Raw genomic sequence first — 17,385 nt, 5'->3', positions numbered from 1 at the left:
TTTTTTTAAAATTTACGATGGGAGGCCCGGTTTTAACAGGAAAAACACTATACCGTACACCAAAAATTAAAAATCGGTATTGAAATTAACTAAGCGGTATTTTAAAAGAACACAGAATTACGGTATCGAGTACAAAAATCGGTATAATTACCGATTAATCAGTACAGTAGTAGGCAGCGTTGTGCGGAATTCTTCCGACTGAAAAGTCGTGGCCTCAAATATGGACCAAACAACTCACTAAATGTGCCTAAAAATATGTTTAGATTAAAAATTAGTATCCACCAAATGCAAGTAAAAAAATAAATCAAAAATTTATTTCAAATTAACACCTTGGAAATCTAAGCGATAAAAATAGGCATCGAAAAATTAGTAGTGTGTGACGGAAGATGTTTGATAAATTTAATAATTGGGCTCATATAATTTTGCCTAGATATTTAGCGAAATAATATAAATTCTGAGCTTTTTGAAGAAATATTTCAAAATCCGTAGATTTCGAAAGGTCCATCCGTAGATCCGTAGGAAAGACAGAAACCCGTAGATCTACGGATAAATCCGTAGAGTTGGCATCGCTGCGCAGAAGTGAATGTTCGACGCTTCGTACGTTTTCAGTGCATTTAGCCAAGAACGAGGTACGAGTGCTCCAGTTGCATGAGAATAGGCATCCCAACATGTGCTAATTAACTCTCCGATAAGTCCCCGTTCACCATATAACATTTATACAATTTTGTAAGAATATTAAACCCTACATTTTTTGGCAGTTGTGTTTTCCATTCATGTCTATTTATGTTAACTTGAATGAATGTATTAGGCCGCAGAAAATTTTCATGTTGTTGTCGCTCATTTGAATCACAATGTAAACATCTAAAATTATAGTGGTCCATAATTCCAAAATGGAACTGGTATCGATCGATTTTCACGAATTTAGATTCAAAATAAAGCTATTATAAATTGAATTTCATTCAGATCCAACTTTCGATTCTGCAATTCCAGAATTATGAGGCTCTTATCCTTGTTGTTATTCACCTCTCCGGATCAGAAAAACTCCACAAAAAAATTAAAACTGGTGTATAAATGAACAAAACCTGTTTTAATCCACCTAGTGGTGTAATGATGTCTTTCTCATATCTCACATATTCTCATATATAAATGGGGGGTATTCTTCAAAATAATTTTCTTTTCTTTTCAAAAACCCAAGAACAAACAAGAAAGCCAAATTAATGTTTGGCCGTCTACTGACAATGACTACCGATTGGAATAGTTTTGAGGCAAGTTTGAAAATTATTTTACTTTTTCTTTCCGGTGCTTCCAGAATCAGAAACCGAGAACCAGCAAATCCGGAATCGAGTTGTTTGGTTGTCTATTGACAATGGCTACCGAGTGGAATAGTTTCGAGGCAAGTTAAGTAATTTTTACGTGTTTTGTTTCGCCGCGTCAAGTGACGGTATGCAATTTTTAACACACTTCACCATTAGATTCCGGAAGTCGGAACCGGATGAAATTTAGCAGTTTGGTGTGAGACTATGATACCTTTCATTTGAATCTAAGTTTGTTAAAATCGGTCACGCCATCTCTGAGAAAAGTGAGGAAGTAAGTTAAAATAAGATTTTTTTCGCAAATCACCATGTAACTTCGGAACCGGAAGTCGGATCAAAATAAAATTTATGAACTTTGTATAGGACAATTATTCCTTTCATCTGAATATAAGTTCGTAAGAATCGGTTCAGCCGTCTCTGAAAAAAGTAGGTGCACTTATTTTCATTTTTTTGCACATATCAGCCAGTAATTCCGGAACCGGAAGCCAGATTCAAATAAAATTCAGAAACTTTGTGTGGGGTTACAAGACTTTTTATTTAAAATTTTATTTAAAGTTCATAAAAATCGGTTTAACCATCTCCGAGAAAAGTCAGTGCAAAAAATTTGAATGTACATACATACACACACATACACATATACAAAAATTTTGCGTACTCGACGAACTGAGTCAAATGGTATATGACACTCGCCGGTTTTCACAGCGATTGCATAACCTTTCTATGAGAGAAAGGCAAAAAAGTTATAAATCCTCGAAACTGGTTTCACACATACATTTCAAATCACCTTCTATGTCGAATATATGACAGACTCAGGAATATATAAAAAAACATGGCGAGTTTGATTTTTATGCTTATTGCTAGAACGATTTGTTAAGAATCTATAAATATTTTAAGGGATAATTTTTTCAATTTTTTTCATCTAATTAGAAAGCGATACCCATATGCGAAAAATCCTGTAGTTGATTTCTTGAACTTTACAGGTAGTGAAACTGTAAACTTCGAAGATACTCTTGAATTCAGGGCTGGATAAATCAAGATAAAAAAATCATCAAATATCACTACCGAAGTTGATCGCTTGTGATCTAATGATGTGCCAATAAAGGTATCATAACAATAATCAGTTTGGATCATAAACGCATTGATAATGTCAATTTTACATTTTGCATTGCGCAACAGCAAAACGCAATGCAATATAAAAAAATAATAAACCATTATATAGACTTTGTTCTATTTCCATCTGGTTGATGCTAATGATGGTGTTCATGCAGTATTTAGATTAAATCCAATAAAACGCTATTTAATCTGAATTTGATTTATAAAAGTAACAGGAGCACAGCGTTCGAATGGTGCGTTTGAATTGATGTAACACAATCCTGCACTCCTGTTACTTCTGTGTATTATTCATTCATTCATATTCAGGCTAATTAGGGTAATATCAATCAGCTGCGTAGCCCGCTTTGTGATTGGACTTGTTTTTCTTATCATTATGATTATTATTCATCGCAACGTGTATGTTAATATTATTAGCTGTTTTACCTTTTTTTTAAATATAGGTCTAGAATTCGTTCCAACTTTAGAAAATTTTTCCGAGGTCTGGAGGGCCGAGTGTCATATACCAATCGATTCAGCTCGACGAACTGAGAAAATGTCCGTGTGTGTGTGTATGTGTGTTGTCAACTAAGAGGTCGAGATCTCAGAGATGGCTGGACCGATTTTCATCAAACGTCGCAAATGAAAGGTCTCCCCGTCACCCTGAACGCTATTGAATGGTTTTGTGATCGAATGTTTACTTTTTGAGTTATACGAAATTTAAGTTAAAATTTTCACATTTTTTGACAATATCTGTCACAATTGACCTTGCAAACAGAATATGTTTTCAGACTTAGATTCCGCATGGTAATAGCTATCCAACAAGCCATAGGTTGTTAAAATCCGTCCATTTTTAACGGAAGTATCGATATTTTTGTGTAAGCGCCTTTTCCCCCTATTCCAGCAGTAGAAGTTTTGAGCGCTGTATGACAAAGCAATCCTTGGGAGCAACGTGAAACACGATTTTTATAATGTAACACACAATTGTTTCTGAGTACCAAAAAGACTGTGTACAGCATCTTTTTTCATGACTTTTTGTCTCGGACCGATTTTAGCATGGTTCATTTTTGGCAACATAATCGTTGAACGATATGACATTTAAACAGTAATGTTAATATGATAAAATGATGGCAGCATTTTCACGTTGAAAGTAATTCCATAATTATATTTATTTGAACTACTTACAGCAATAAATACTGGAAGAACATAACACCTATATACCATTCGAATCAGTTCGTCGAGATCAGCAAATGCGTGTGTGACAAATAATTTCACTCAATTTTTTTCGGAGATGACTCAACCGTTTTCTACAAACTCAGATTACAAACAAGGATCCTGAATTATGTTTGGTTCCGACCTCTGGTTCCGGAACTACAGGATATGTGAAACGAAATTAAAACTGTGTAACTCATTTTTCTTGTAGATGGCTGAACCGATCTAAGATTCAAATGAAATCTAAGAATCATCTAAGATTGAAATGCAAAGTTTTCTATAATATAGATTCTATATAACATCTTGCTTTTCAGTCAGATCAACTCCCGGTTTAGGGGATACAGGGTGATTAGTATAAAAAGGTCCATTTCACATAAATTAATCAGGTTTATCGGGTTGGCAGATTTGGATCAGTTTTCGATTCGGGACGTACCCAAAAATTTAATTCGCACTACAATTTCTCAAAGATGTCTACACACTCAGGTGAATTTAACTGATTTCGGCTACACTGGTTTTAAAACTCCGGCTCCAGTATCGAATCGTTTCTCAAAGCTCAATCATTTTCTCAAAAAGGCCAAATCGAACTTCAAAAACAAAAATTCAAATTAAAGTACCATGGTCCCATAAAAAATTGGTGAATTTTATCCGATTCTGGAATTACAGGATGATGAGTTTTTAAAATTTGTAGATAAAAAATTATTATTTAGGTATGGCCATGCGAATCATTTGTTATGCTAGTTCCAGAATACGGGCTCTAGCATAACATGATACGTAGGTATCATCTCACTGCTAGGTGGATTAATCACGTTCTTATTGATGATATTACTCCACCACGGCGGTATTACTGAATAAATTTCAAATACATCACGAAACATGGCATTTCGATGCGATGCGACGCACCTAACGAGCCTAAAATTATTGCTATCGGATAATCCATATCCGAGAAAATTTAGCAATAATCAGTTGTGACGTTTGCGTCACTTATGATTGTTTTGACGTTTACGTCACCAATACCATTATCACCAGAACCGTAAGTGGCAGCAATTTGAACTTCAAACCTGTTTAATGAACACAGAGTAGCATTAAAACGAGCCTAACTTTGTTCAAATCATTCAGGGGTTAGCCAAATTTTGTGCTAGGGCACATAACCGGTTCCAATATGTTTACGTTTCGTCTTTGACTCATCAGTGCATGAACTGCCGAGTTTTGCATGAAGCAGTTCAATTTGAACTGCTATGCACTGATGAGTCAAATACGAAACGTGAACATATTTGTTGAAATGTTAATTCCGAATCAGACAGTGATACTGATAACGATGAAGACATTTTAAAATTTTAAATAAATATGTGGTATGAGAAGATAAAACTGACTATATACTATACTACGCCATGCCTATATGGGCGGAATGTGCAAAAACTCACAAGCAAAAGCTTCAGGTTGTGCAAAACAAATGTTTAAAAACGATTCTCGATTTGCCTTATGACACTAAAACAACAGTAGTCCATAGACTAGCAAACATGAAAACTATTCAAGAAGTTATAGAAAATTCTCATGAAAAATTCTTAGAAAAATGCACAAACTCTGAGTATCCTTTGATACAAAATTTAGTTCAATAGGTTAAATTAGTAATTAAGGTTAGGTTAAGTTAGGTTAAGAACAAACAATCACAACAAATGTTGTTCAATAGTTCAAATTGGTTATATGCAAAAATCATACTACACAAACAAAACAGTAATCAAAGATGAAAAATTGATAATTGTATCACTTAAAATGTAAATTATACTGATATGTAAAAAAAGAGAAACAATAAATGAATAATTTCGATAATACTGACTATTCTATTTACTGTGAATCAAAACATTTGTTTATTTCCATTCCTGTTTTGCCGTCTACCAATTGCCTATAAGGAGTGTATCGATAAGTAGTTAGCAACATTCGAACAATTATTACTCGGAAATGGCTTAATTTTTTGCAGCGTATTTTGCGGTGGCATGTTTGTTTACATGTCAATAACAGCTGCGCAATCGATTGGATTCGGTACGGTTTATCGTTTTAATGATGAGTCGAATTGATCCGGAAACGCGAAAGAAAATTCTGCACACTTGGTGCTCAGAAAGTGGTGTCACGTACAACGAAATTGCAAAACGGGTGAAAGTGCACCACACCAGTGTCAAAAATATTATCGAGAAGTTCGGTAAGACTCTTTCCATGAAGGATTTGCCCCGTTCCGGTAGGAAAACGTGTCCCAGCCAGCTTGGCAGGGACTTAAAAGTGGTTGAGTACATCAGGAAAAACCCATCAGCATCGACGCGGGATTTGGCCAAGCAGTTGAACAACAGCATCGGGATGATTCAACGGATCAAAGTTCGGAACTCCCTGAAAACGTACAAGAAACATAAGGTGCCGAAAAAGTCCGTGGTACAGCAAGTTCAGGCCAAAATAAGAGCGCGAAAGCTGTATAACCGGATTCTACAGAATAAAGACGGATGCATCCTGATCGACGACGAAACCTACGTCAAGGAAGACTCTCGAGCGCTGCCCGGACCGCAATATTATACGAAATCGGTGTACCAGGACCTGGACGACGCTGACGCCACGGTGGCGATGGGAAAGTTTGGGCAGAAGGTGTTGGTCTGGCAAGCAATTTGTACCTGTGGTTTGCGGTCGTCGAATTTCTTCACGAAGGGCACAATTAACGCCAAGGTGTACGAGGAAGAATGTTTGAAGAAGAGAATGCTGCCATTGTACAGAAAGTATAAGGATCCTCCTCTATTCTGGCCGGATTTGGCTTCAGCCCACCACGTCAACTCCGTTATACAGTGGTTGTCAAAAAATAATGTACAATTCGTGGAAAAGGACATCAACCCACCGAACTGCCCGGATCTTCGGCCAATTGAAAGGTATTGGGCAATTGTCAAGCGGCACTTTCGGAAGGAAGGTACAGTATCCCAAAACATGCAGGAGTTAAAAAAAACCTGGACAGCTGCCACCAGGAAAGTCACAAAAGTAACTGTGCAGAATTTAATGAAGAATGTCAAGTCCAAAGTGCGAGCGTTTCACAGAAACTAGGATTTTCTTCAACATAATCAGTGAAATGCATAAAAATGTAATTTTTCTACAATATATCGAAAACTGATATCAAAATATGTTTTTTTTTCGCTTTTTTATTCAATAATCAATGTTGCTAACTACTTTTCGATACCCTCTTTACATCTCAAAAAGTCGGTTTTCATATGGTAAAATGACAAGAAAATAAAATAGTGAAGATTAAACTTCTTACCTTCCGGCATTTGAGGCTTTCATACAGAAACAGAACTGTAAACAATTCTGATATTGTCTTCTCAATGCGTAAATAATCACGTATATGCAGCGATGCACTCGTAGAACTTTTTGTCACAGATTGATTAAGATTTGCTTGGGTAATTCAACGCTAATGTCGTTAATACGGACACTTTCGCTATACCGAAAGTATCAGTAATAATACATTTTGAGCTTGATTACTAGCCTGATGCATTTCAGCTCTTTAGATTACTATGTACATTATGGAAGTAAGTGATGTAGTTGAATTAATTCCATGATTATTTTCCCCTTATCAAATGTTAGCCAAACCGAACTCAGTTCCATCGACCATTCAATACAATCGAAAGAATTCTTTCAATACAGGAAATTATGCAACTATTCGACTTACATTTAATTGGTCTCGAACCAGTAAATTGACCTGCGCACCATTGCCAGGTTATCCTCCTGCGATGGCAATGGCTCACACGATCAGTTCGCTCGTCTTCAGGACGCCATCCGTAACAAACAACAATCACTTCGACTTACTTTAGTTCTTCTTTTCTTTTCGTCTTATGTGGCTTCTTTGTTGTGCACTGGAGATGTTCTCATTCGTCCAGAAAAACGCATATTGTACCATCCTGTCGGCCGGACACAATGTTCATTTCCGCCCCATACTCTAAGCCCCCCGGGTTGGAAACTTTGCGTTCGCAGTAATGTGAGTGAATTAAAATAAATCCTCGAAAGCTGGGTAGAAAGATTGCAAGCAAAGTGGATATGCGGAATACTGAAAATTCCAACTAAATTACCCCCAGAACAATCAAATTTTATTTTATTCCAATGGCCCGTGTTCCCTTTTATGCGTCGTCGTCGTCGTCGTTGTCGTTGTTGTTGTTGTTGTCGTCGTCGTCGGTACAATGCGCAACGCTGCAATGCCTCCAGGGCCCAGCAGGGTTTGGATAGGAAAGGGCTTGGCGTGAACTTTGCATGAATGAAATGCGAATCGATATATGTCGGTTGGTTTCAGGTTAGAGGATGTGATCACACACTCGCGTGCCTCATCCGGAAAGGATGAGACCTCAACGCACCACCCAATGCAATGCAATGCTAGGCTCTTCGCCTGCGTCTTTGCATACGTGTGCGAGTCGAGCCCCGCTCAGCAAGTCTTTTGTTTTCTTCGGTGTAATTCAATTAATTTCTTCTTGCATTTCGCTTGGCATTCGTTTTGTTGGGCTTCTTTCATGTTGTACTTTGCCACATTAGAGATTATTGGCCAATTAATTACGAACCCAACTGCTGGTCATTTGAAGTCCCCACGCCATACATAGGCGATAGTTTTGTACTTTGCGCAGAACAAGCGTGTGAATTATTTGGCCTATTCACGACTACTGAAGGTGCCTTAATGAGGTTTAGGTAGGTCAGTGAAGTGCTTCTGAATTTGTGCAACATGCTAGCTAGTGTCTGATTGTATAGTAAATGACCAGACATTTGTTTTCACCTCCGGGGCTTTACGTACCACGCTCGTATTAGGAACTGAACTGGGTCTCGCAGCAGGGTGTAATGGGCCTTCATGGAACCTGTTACAACCGCCGACCGAAACTGGGGCCGTGATATGTTGATAAATTCACCTATCAATGGGAAATGAATTGACCAATTAAATACAAATCTGGAGTCACATATATTCTGGCAAGTGTAGTCTAACCTAACGTCAAACGAAAAGTGAATAAAACGTCATACGGGTACCATCAAGTTTATTGCGAAACTCCACGAAGCCACGATGAAAACTTGAAGCCAACCGTGTGCCGGTCACAACTTGACAGAGAACATAATTTCCCTTCCTACTGACAGGCTCGTTGGTGATGCGGGTAATTTATTAGCGAGTGTGAAATCGGATCGTCAAACCAAAGCAATTCTACTTCTTCTAATCGCTAGTCCACCGACACACATGTGATGCCCGTACATTGATTTTGGTACCACGCTGTACCAGTTCACAGTACACAGTGGTCCGGATCCACAATTTAGGGGGACAAAAACATGTCTGGTTTAGATCTATATTTTAGAACAATGAGGTCTTCAGAACAAATCATCAGAGATAGATATGAGATAGTTGAGATAAAGGACTGCATCCATCGGCAAAATTATAGGAAAACCTATATCAAGCAGCTTTGGCAAAGACGCTTTTGCACTGTGGTTCAAAAGTTCAATTTTACGCTCTTAATTGATAACATGTTAAAAATGTGGTTTTCGAGGTAAAGTATCTTGAGCAAAGTTGCTCACAATGACAGGTGCCATCTTTTGAAATTTTTTATTTATGTGATTAATCCCCCTAAAAGTGAGATAAAAATATTATTTTAGCTCAAGGTCAACGTAGAGACTAAGTAACTTTGACAGAGTTGTGCATGAAGTCATTTAAAACTAATTTGCAGAATGTTAGTACCTTCCGTAACTTGAGTGTAATTTATAATATAATGTATTTTCTCAAAATGCTGTTTTAAAATCAGTTTTTGTAAGAAAGCTTACATATTTTCAATTTCTATGAGTTTTTCATGCTATACAATTTTTTCCATATTTAGAAACTACACAACTTTCTCCAATATACTAGGCCGCTATCATTTCAGTTTAATGAAATAGTCATCAAAAGGCGCAGAAAGGTGCAGATGAGACCACTTACATAAAAACTACTTCAAAGGAGCTTTCATATCGTGGTTGAATTACTCGTTTAAGATCGTCTGCATGCGAGATATGTTCTTTTCAAACATCCTTGTCCTTGTCCTTGATAAGGTTCGTTGTGTATCAGACCAAATTTCAGTGTATATTCATTACCACGGAAATGTAAGTTTTCTTACAAAAAAAAAAATTGAATAATACAGGTGACTTAATTCCTCATACGATGTATTTTATAAAGACCTAATCTGTTAAACGACGGAAAATTTCATTTGTAATGACTTAATGTTAGATTAGCTTGAATTTTACTGTAACTTGCATTCTGCGAGCAGGTGTGACTGTATGCATTTAAATGCTTGTTTTACCAGCCATGCAGATGTGTGCTTCTGTGGCTCAGTCGATTAACAGACGTACTTGCGATCCAATGATTCTCGGTTCAAGTCGCTCTCAGTATTTATTTTTTATTTCAATGAATTTAATGTATGGAGTTTTTATTTCAATGAATTTCATGTATGGAGTTTTAGACACAATATAAATGTTCTTCCACGTGAATTTGTGTGCATCTAATAAGATGTCTCCATTTATGTGCATCTAATGAGATGTAAAATCACAGGGATTTTTTCAAGTGTGTAGGATACCCTTTTCAGAAAATACATTATATCATAAATTACACTCAAGTTACGTAAATAGTATCTTCTGCAAATTTGTTTGAAATGACTTTTTGAACAACTTTGTCGAAGTTATTTAGCCTTTTGTTGACCCTCAGCTAAAATAATATATTTATCTCACTTTTAGGGGGATTAATTGTCCAAACAAAACTTTTCAAAAGATGGTACCAACTTTTCTGAAGATATTTTACCTCTAAAACTACGTTTTTAACGTGTTATCAATTAAGGGCTGAGGACAGTACCGTTATTTTCCCGTTTCAAAAAAAAAATTCTTGGAAACGGTGCAGAATATAGAAAAACCCACCTGACAATGTCTTCGAAATTTAGTTGAGAATATTCTGTGAAATTTTCAGAATGATTCATTGAGTTTAGTGGTCGTGTTGTAATTTTTCTGACTGAAGAACTGCTGAAGATTGGAACGCTCGAAAATGCATACCTCTACTTGTTCATCGAATATCTCGGCTTTCAAGGCTTGTATTATAAATCTACCGTGACAAAGTCTAGATAATTTAGTTTAGATGCTATTAGTACATAAAAACATATATGCTATCGTGATAAAAATAAAGTCTTGTATTTTTCTGTGAAACAAAGTCAGTTTCAATGCATGCACCATTTTTTTCGCTTTGTTTTCCTGATAGCATTCTGAAAAAGGAGAGAGAAATAAAATTGGCTCGACAAGGCTGCCAAACACACAGACATTCAATCTTTGTGAAAGTTGAATATTTTTTCATTGTTCATTGGAATCCATGTAATGTCCAACCCATACTATAGATTAATGTGATAAAACTTCTCATCAAAATAATAAAATATATGCTGGCAACCCGGTACAGTTTGCTCATATACTAGAGAGTACAAGAGAAATACGATGCGCAAAGGGAATTGAGCGAGCCACGTGGTCGATTTAAAACTCAACACGTGACCCTGTGTCCTCAGACTTCAAAAGCGCAAAATTGGTCTTTTGAACCACTGTGCATTGAGATAGGGAGTGTATCGAAAATATGCTATCCATATACATTTGTATTGTACGGATGTATTTGTGATAGTTTTTTATGCTCAGATCACAGCATGCTGTGCGTTTGGCTGTCAGCTTTCGTTTGTTCACTTGTTTGTGCGGTTGAAGCTCTGCGTTTTCCAAATTTTGCGTATTGAAAAGGAAGTGAAAATTAAGGTTCTGGACACATGGCTAAGTGAGAAGGGTATTATTATGCGAAAATTGGCGAAGCGGTTTGCAATTCATCATGCCAGTGTTAAAACCATCATTAATAAGTTTGGAGAACACTATTCTTTGGATGAGCTACCAGGAAGAGCCAGAAAACCCGGCTCTTTCAACCCGAAACTGGACCAGAAAGTGATATCTCTAATCATGAAGAACAAATCAATGTCAATACGTGATTTGGCCAAAAAAGCAGGAGCGAGTGTCGGAATTATCCAGCGTATCAAGAGGCGAAATCACCTGAAAAAGCAGAAAAAGCAGAAAATCTCGAAACAAAGTGTAGAACAGAAGAAGCGAGCAGCAACGAGGGCCCGGAAATCGCATTCGCGTCTTTTGCAGTGTCCGGATGCATGCGTTTCGATGGACGATGAGACTTATGTAAAGGAGGACTCAAAAACCCTTCCAGGTCCACATTACTTTACTGTCGTCGTTGGAGAATGTGAGCGATGCGGACAGGTCGATTCAAGTGGAGAAATTTGGCGGAAAGGTACTGGTATGGCAAGCAATATGTTCATGTGGTTTGAAGTCAAACATTTTTACACATCCGGAACTATAAATGCAGAAATCAATCGATCTGAGTGTCTCCAGAAGAGATTGCTGCCTTTATATAAGAAGCATAGTACACCTCCTTTGTTTTGGCCGGATTTAGCGTCGGCTCACTATGCCAAAACCACTCTCAATTGGCTTGCGGAAAAGGGTATAAATCTCGTTGAGAAAAATATCAATCCACCAAATTGCCCTCAGCTTCGACCCATCGAACGTTATCGTGAAGAGGGTCTTCAAGAAGACTGGTAAGCAGTTGGGAACACGCAGAAGTTCAAAAATATTTGGGGTCAAGCGTCCAAAAAATGCGATGCAACACTTGTCCGGAACTTGATGAAGAGCGTTCGATTAAAAGTTGGAAAATTCGTGAAGGAATAACATAGATTTCATCCCGTTTTCATTATGCTCAAGTTTAACCTCGTACAATAAAGGATCAATTTTTAGTTTGAATAACTTATCGTTTTCTATCATAATTTGAAAGAAAAATTTGTGGATAGCTTATTTTCGATACACTCCTTATCTCTAACGGTTTTAGTGTTACAGCTATTTTAATATTACACAGAAAGAAATGATGAAACTTACACGGCATGTAAACCGATAATACTATGAAATAGACGTCAGTTGAAACGAAAATCTGATTTAAAACCATGATTGATGTAAAATTACATTAATATTCATTTAGTTTTTCATTGAACAAGGCTGTATATTTACAAACCGCTTAGTTTTGTAATGTAATATTCCATTCAATTGCCTGCTCCAAATATGTGCATGAAAATACATAAATGTAAATTTACAAAATATTTTTATCTGTGTAGGGTGCTCCTATAAATCTCGATTTTTTTACTCTAGCTTTTTTATTTATATATTCTCGTTTTTGGTGTCTTTAAATATCTTTTGGAGTTTATTAAAAACATTTTTTTATGACTAGCACATTCAGGTAACGTTTTCTGAACCGAAGTTATGAGCAAAACTAGTTCAAAAACATGTTATTTTTAAACTGCTATATCTAAGGCAAACAAGAAAACAATATGTTCCTTGCATTTGATACAAAATATTTTCGAGCATGTTTATAAAAAACGGCGGAGGAGATATTTTTTTTTAATTTGGGGGTTTTGCCATACTCATATAGAAAGGCTGTGCATGTATGTGTGTATGAGAAAAAATAATATCACTCGATTTTCTCATAGATGGCTGAATCGATTTTCACAAACTCATATTTAAATGAAAGATCTTATGGTTTCATAGATTGCAATTGAATTTTATCCCGATCCGACTTCCGGTTCTGAAATTACAGGGTGATATGTACCAAAAAAATGAAAAAAAATTGTCACTCACTTTTCTCAGAGATGGCGTGACCGATTTTTACAAACATAGATTCAAACAAAAGGTCTTATGGTCCCATAGCTCATTATTGACTTTAACCTTTATTCGCCTTCCGGTTCCGGAATTACAAGGCAATATGTGAAAATTTTACAAACTAAGATGCAAATAAAAGATCTTAAAATTCTTTAAAAAGTTTCCGATAAGTTGATCTAGATCCGACTTTTGGTTCCGGTAATAAAGCGCGATAGGCGAAACATTTTTCAAATCCATGAGAATTTTTTCAAAAGTGATGGCAAACCGAGGTGCAAATTTTCATAAATTCTTCTGGTTGACAGATCTTGTTAGCTAGTGGATATATAAATCAACTTTGGGACTACTAGTCCCCGGTTTCCGCTTCCGAACGCACCGGTAATAGTGCTCAAAAGGCTCCAAAAACGGAACTAACTTCGTTTTCTCAGCAATGGTTAAACCGATTGCCATAAATCATGATTCAAATTAAAGCTCTCAGTGTCTTAAAAGATACTGTGCCATCTCATCCAGATATGACTTTCGGTTCGGGCAATGAGTATCAAACCTTTAAAACTGTCATACAAAATGATGCAAAACAGGTACGCATCGGTACGGAAGAAGAAAACGCCACCGCCTAGTACACAGCATGCTCTGTTCAATTTTGTATAGCGTACAGGATTGCCACATTAAAATCTATATTAACTTGACATAACTGTTTACAAATTAAAAAGGTTATGGTAGTTTATACCCAAAAAGGCGGGTGGGTAATGTCAGAGACATAACTGGTAGTCGTAAAAACGAAAAAAAAACTGACACGCTTCCGTCACACTTCCGGATATCAGTTAGTTGATCGATTTTGTGAATTGCGCAAGCTTTCCCCTTTTGCACTACTAGAATTTGAAACGATGCCTACACTAAAGAACAGATTAGTTACATTAAACAGCTACTATTCCCAAACTGTATATTCTATAAAATGAACAATCACTTTTAAATTTGATAATATAGGCTAGGTACAACAAATTTGTAGTTTATTTTATTGAAAACTTTCAAGTAGAGACTTGGTTTTGCAATAGTAATTTTAATATTTATAATAATGGTAATAATAATAATAATAATAATAATAATAATAATAATAATAATAATAATAATAATAATAATAATAATAATAATAATTATTATTATTATTATTATTATTATTATTATTATTTGTATTATTATTAATATTAAAATAATACTAATAATAATGGGCAAATGGTCAAATTTCATAAAAAAATTAGAAATAATAAAATCAATTATTCAATATAACATTATTCACCGCGGATTCAAGCTAATCAACAAGATGCAAAATTATTGGAATATATCAAGAACTTTAACTCCGCTATTCGTAATATTATCACTAGTATTTCATAATAATTATTGAAAAATTTGGCACGCACTCAAAACATAGGAAAACCAACAATGATAATAACAATCATATCTTATGATTATTATTTCATTATTATGATAACTTTCTTGAAAAACAAATAACATCAGAAGTATGTTCAAGATAAGTAAACGAGCCGCTATAATACCTATATTAAAAAATATGCCATGCATGAAAGAAAAATATAGCATAAACATATCATGTGGGCTTCCAATCAAACCCGGATTTTGAATTCCACTTACTCCAACCACTTTTTAAAGAAATGTGGATTTTTAGCGTTGTTTTTAAAGAAATTTTTTCCTTTCGCAATATTTGCATCTGTATTTTTCAGGCGAAATAAAATACAGATTAATCTGTATATGTGGTAACCCTGTTACGCACGGCATATTTCGAAACGACACCCATACTAGCATAAAGATGTGTTCTACATCAATACTTTCATTTTAGCATTGCGTGAGTCGCAATTAAATGTGTTAGTGACGGTGCAAACTTTGTCTACTTCCATTTTGATGAATCTGATGCTTTTGGTACGAAATAGAGAAAATTCAACTAATTCTCTATGATGATTTGTAGCGCTGAAAAGTGCTTTGAATTTCCACGACCAACAGGTGTAAACTGATGACTTCAGCTGGCAGGCTTCTGCTGTGGTTTTGCTGTGTGACCGCGGCCCGGCTGCGACTGCCGCTCGCGACATTTTAGCGTAAAGTCTTCGATGTTGCTCCCACACCCTAACTGAGCAACGCTCCCATGACGACTGATGATTTCAGATGGCAGATTTCTGGTGTAGTAACGCTGTGTGCTCGGCCCGATGTTACTCTCGTGTGTGTCTTGCTTTTATAACCGTTCCCTACAAAATGATAGAAAAAGTAAAATATTCAGCTTTTATATCGCTGGAGTAGCACGTATTTCGTTCTCTTTCTCAGGACGCGTTCTGATTAGCTGGTGCTGAAATGGGTCAAATCAGACAGGTTTTTCAATAGTGTACTATTTAAAAACTTTAATGTTGTTGCAATACACGTTCAAGTTGAATTATTTAAAGATTATATAAATCCTTCCATAGATCACTGAGCTATGAACTTTTGAATTACGAGAAAAGCAAACGCAGGTCATGTGTTTTACTCTTCAATACTCGCTAATACCAAACATTTCAGAAAAGTTTTTTTTTGTATTGTTTGTGATTATGTCACACAACTGAACATTTTATCATAAAATTGTGATCATATTTCCGATGGCAAGTAGCAAAAATTGTGTTGATTCGTTTGAAACAACAAGAGATATTCACGATCAAAAATCTATCACTCTCTCAGGGGGTAAATTAGGAAAAGGTGCCCCATAGTAAAGTATGTCGTGTTCACGACAAAAGTTTTTGATTTTATTTAAGTTTGAAAAAAAATCTTGACAGAATCATCTAGTGATGTTTTTGAAAATATCAGTAATATAAGAAAGGCATCATTACACCCCTAGGTGGATTAAAAAAGGTTTTTTTTAATCAAAAAATACTCTGTCATGTAAGGCATTTATTAGCTTTATATGAAAATAAGGTATTTCAGACTTCTAGCGTGTTAAAGCTAATTCAACTGCATAATCGGGTAGATGAGTTTTACTCACGTTGGTTGTTAAGAGTCGTGTAGGGTCGTTAAGAGGCGGGTAGGGTCTAACAATTTTTAAAAACCATTTACTTTTGCTTTGTGCATTCAAATTGTAAAACATTTCAAAAAATTATTGATTTTTTGTTCAGTTGGTTTGACGTAAAGCCGCCATAACTAAGTTCAGTTTGCGCAATGACTAAGTGGAAACATATATTGAAGAAGCCAAATAAATGAGAAACTCACAGAAAAGATGTTTTTTATGGAAAAATATACGCTCAGAGGCAGGACTCGAACCTGTGTTCTTATGCGATCCGTGCATACGCGTTTACCGTTTCCACCACCCTGAGCTGTGGTAGACACAGTTCTACAACAGACCGAGTTGTTAACGTACATCGACCGAATTATCTAATCTAATTGAACAAATGTATAGACCGAGAAAACTAGCGTTGGGTGTCTGATGAACAGAGAATATGTTTAGATATAAGGGTATCGGTCGTGAGTATAATAATTATAAGGGAAAGTGTTCGGTTACCGGCACCCTTTTCTTTTACGTTTATAACTTCTGACTAAGTGCACATTTTGCAGACATCTATATATCAATGAAAAGCTAAAGTCTATAGCTAACAACTGAATAAGACAATAAGTTGATTCAATCGATTGAAAAAACTTTATTATTTAGCAAGATGATAAATTTTGGCCATTACAAAAAATGTATTCGGCTACCGGCACCCCAAGAAATTTCGCTAAAAATGGAAAAATATAAGTAAAAACTGCAATTATTCAAAGAAAAAACGAAATTTATTCTTTTCGGAGGCATTTTGGACAAAAGTCTTCATTGTCTGTGGTGACTTCGCCATGGGTCTCTTGGCCAATGATTTGTATAGTGGTGCCTTGGTGTTGATTAGGCCGGTCTTTCACCGACTTCGCGGGATTGAATACGTGGCTGCAGTCGAATTTATTAGCTTCTTATCCACTAAGCAACGTTTAATGGCATTAATCAGTGCATAAAAGTTCATTTTCCTTGACTTGGACGATTTGTTTGAAGTCGTCATGACTAACAGAA

The 17,385-nt window shown here is 36.0% G+C and overlaps 1 protein-coding gene across 1 annotated transcript in view; it reads right to left on the bottom strand.

Moving 5' to 3' along the window:
- LOC131429458 (neuronal PAS domain-containing protein 4B) overlaps nucleotides 1-17,385 on the bottom strand; it is a 155,243-nt gene that overhangs the window by 2,533 nt on the left and 135,325 nt on the right. The window lies entirely within an intron of this gene.

Source organism: Malaya genurostris, chromosome 2 (assembly GCF_030247185.1).
Source record: "Malaya genurostris strain Urasoe2022 chromosome 2, Malgen_1.1, whole genome shotgun sequence".
In the NCBI taxonomy this organism is placed as follows: Eukaryota; Metazoa; Arthropoda; class Insecta; order Diptera; family Culicidae; genus Malaya; species Malaya genurostris.
This window is presented reverse-complemented; position numbering and strand designations above follow the sequence as displayed.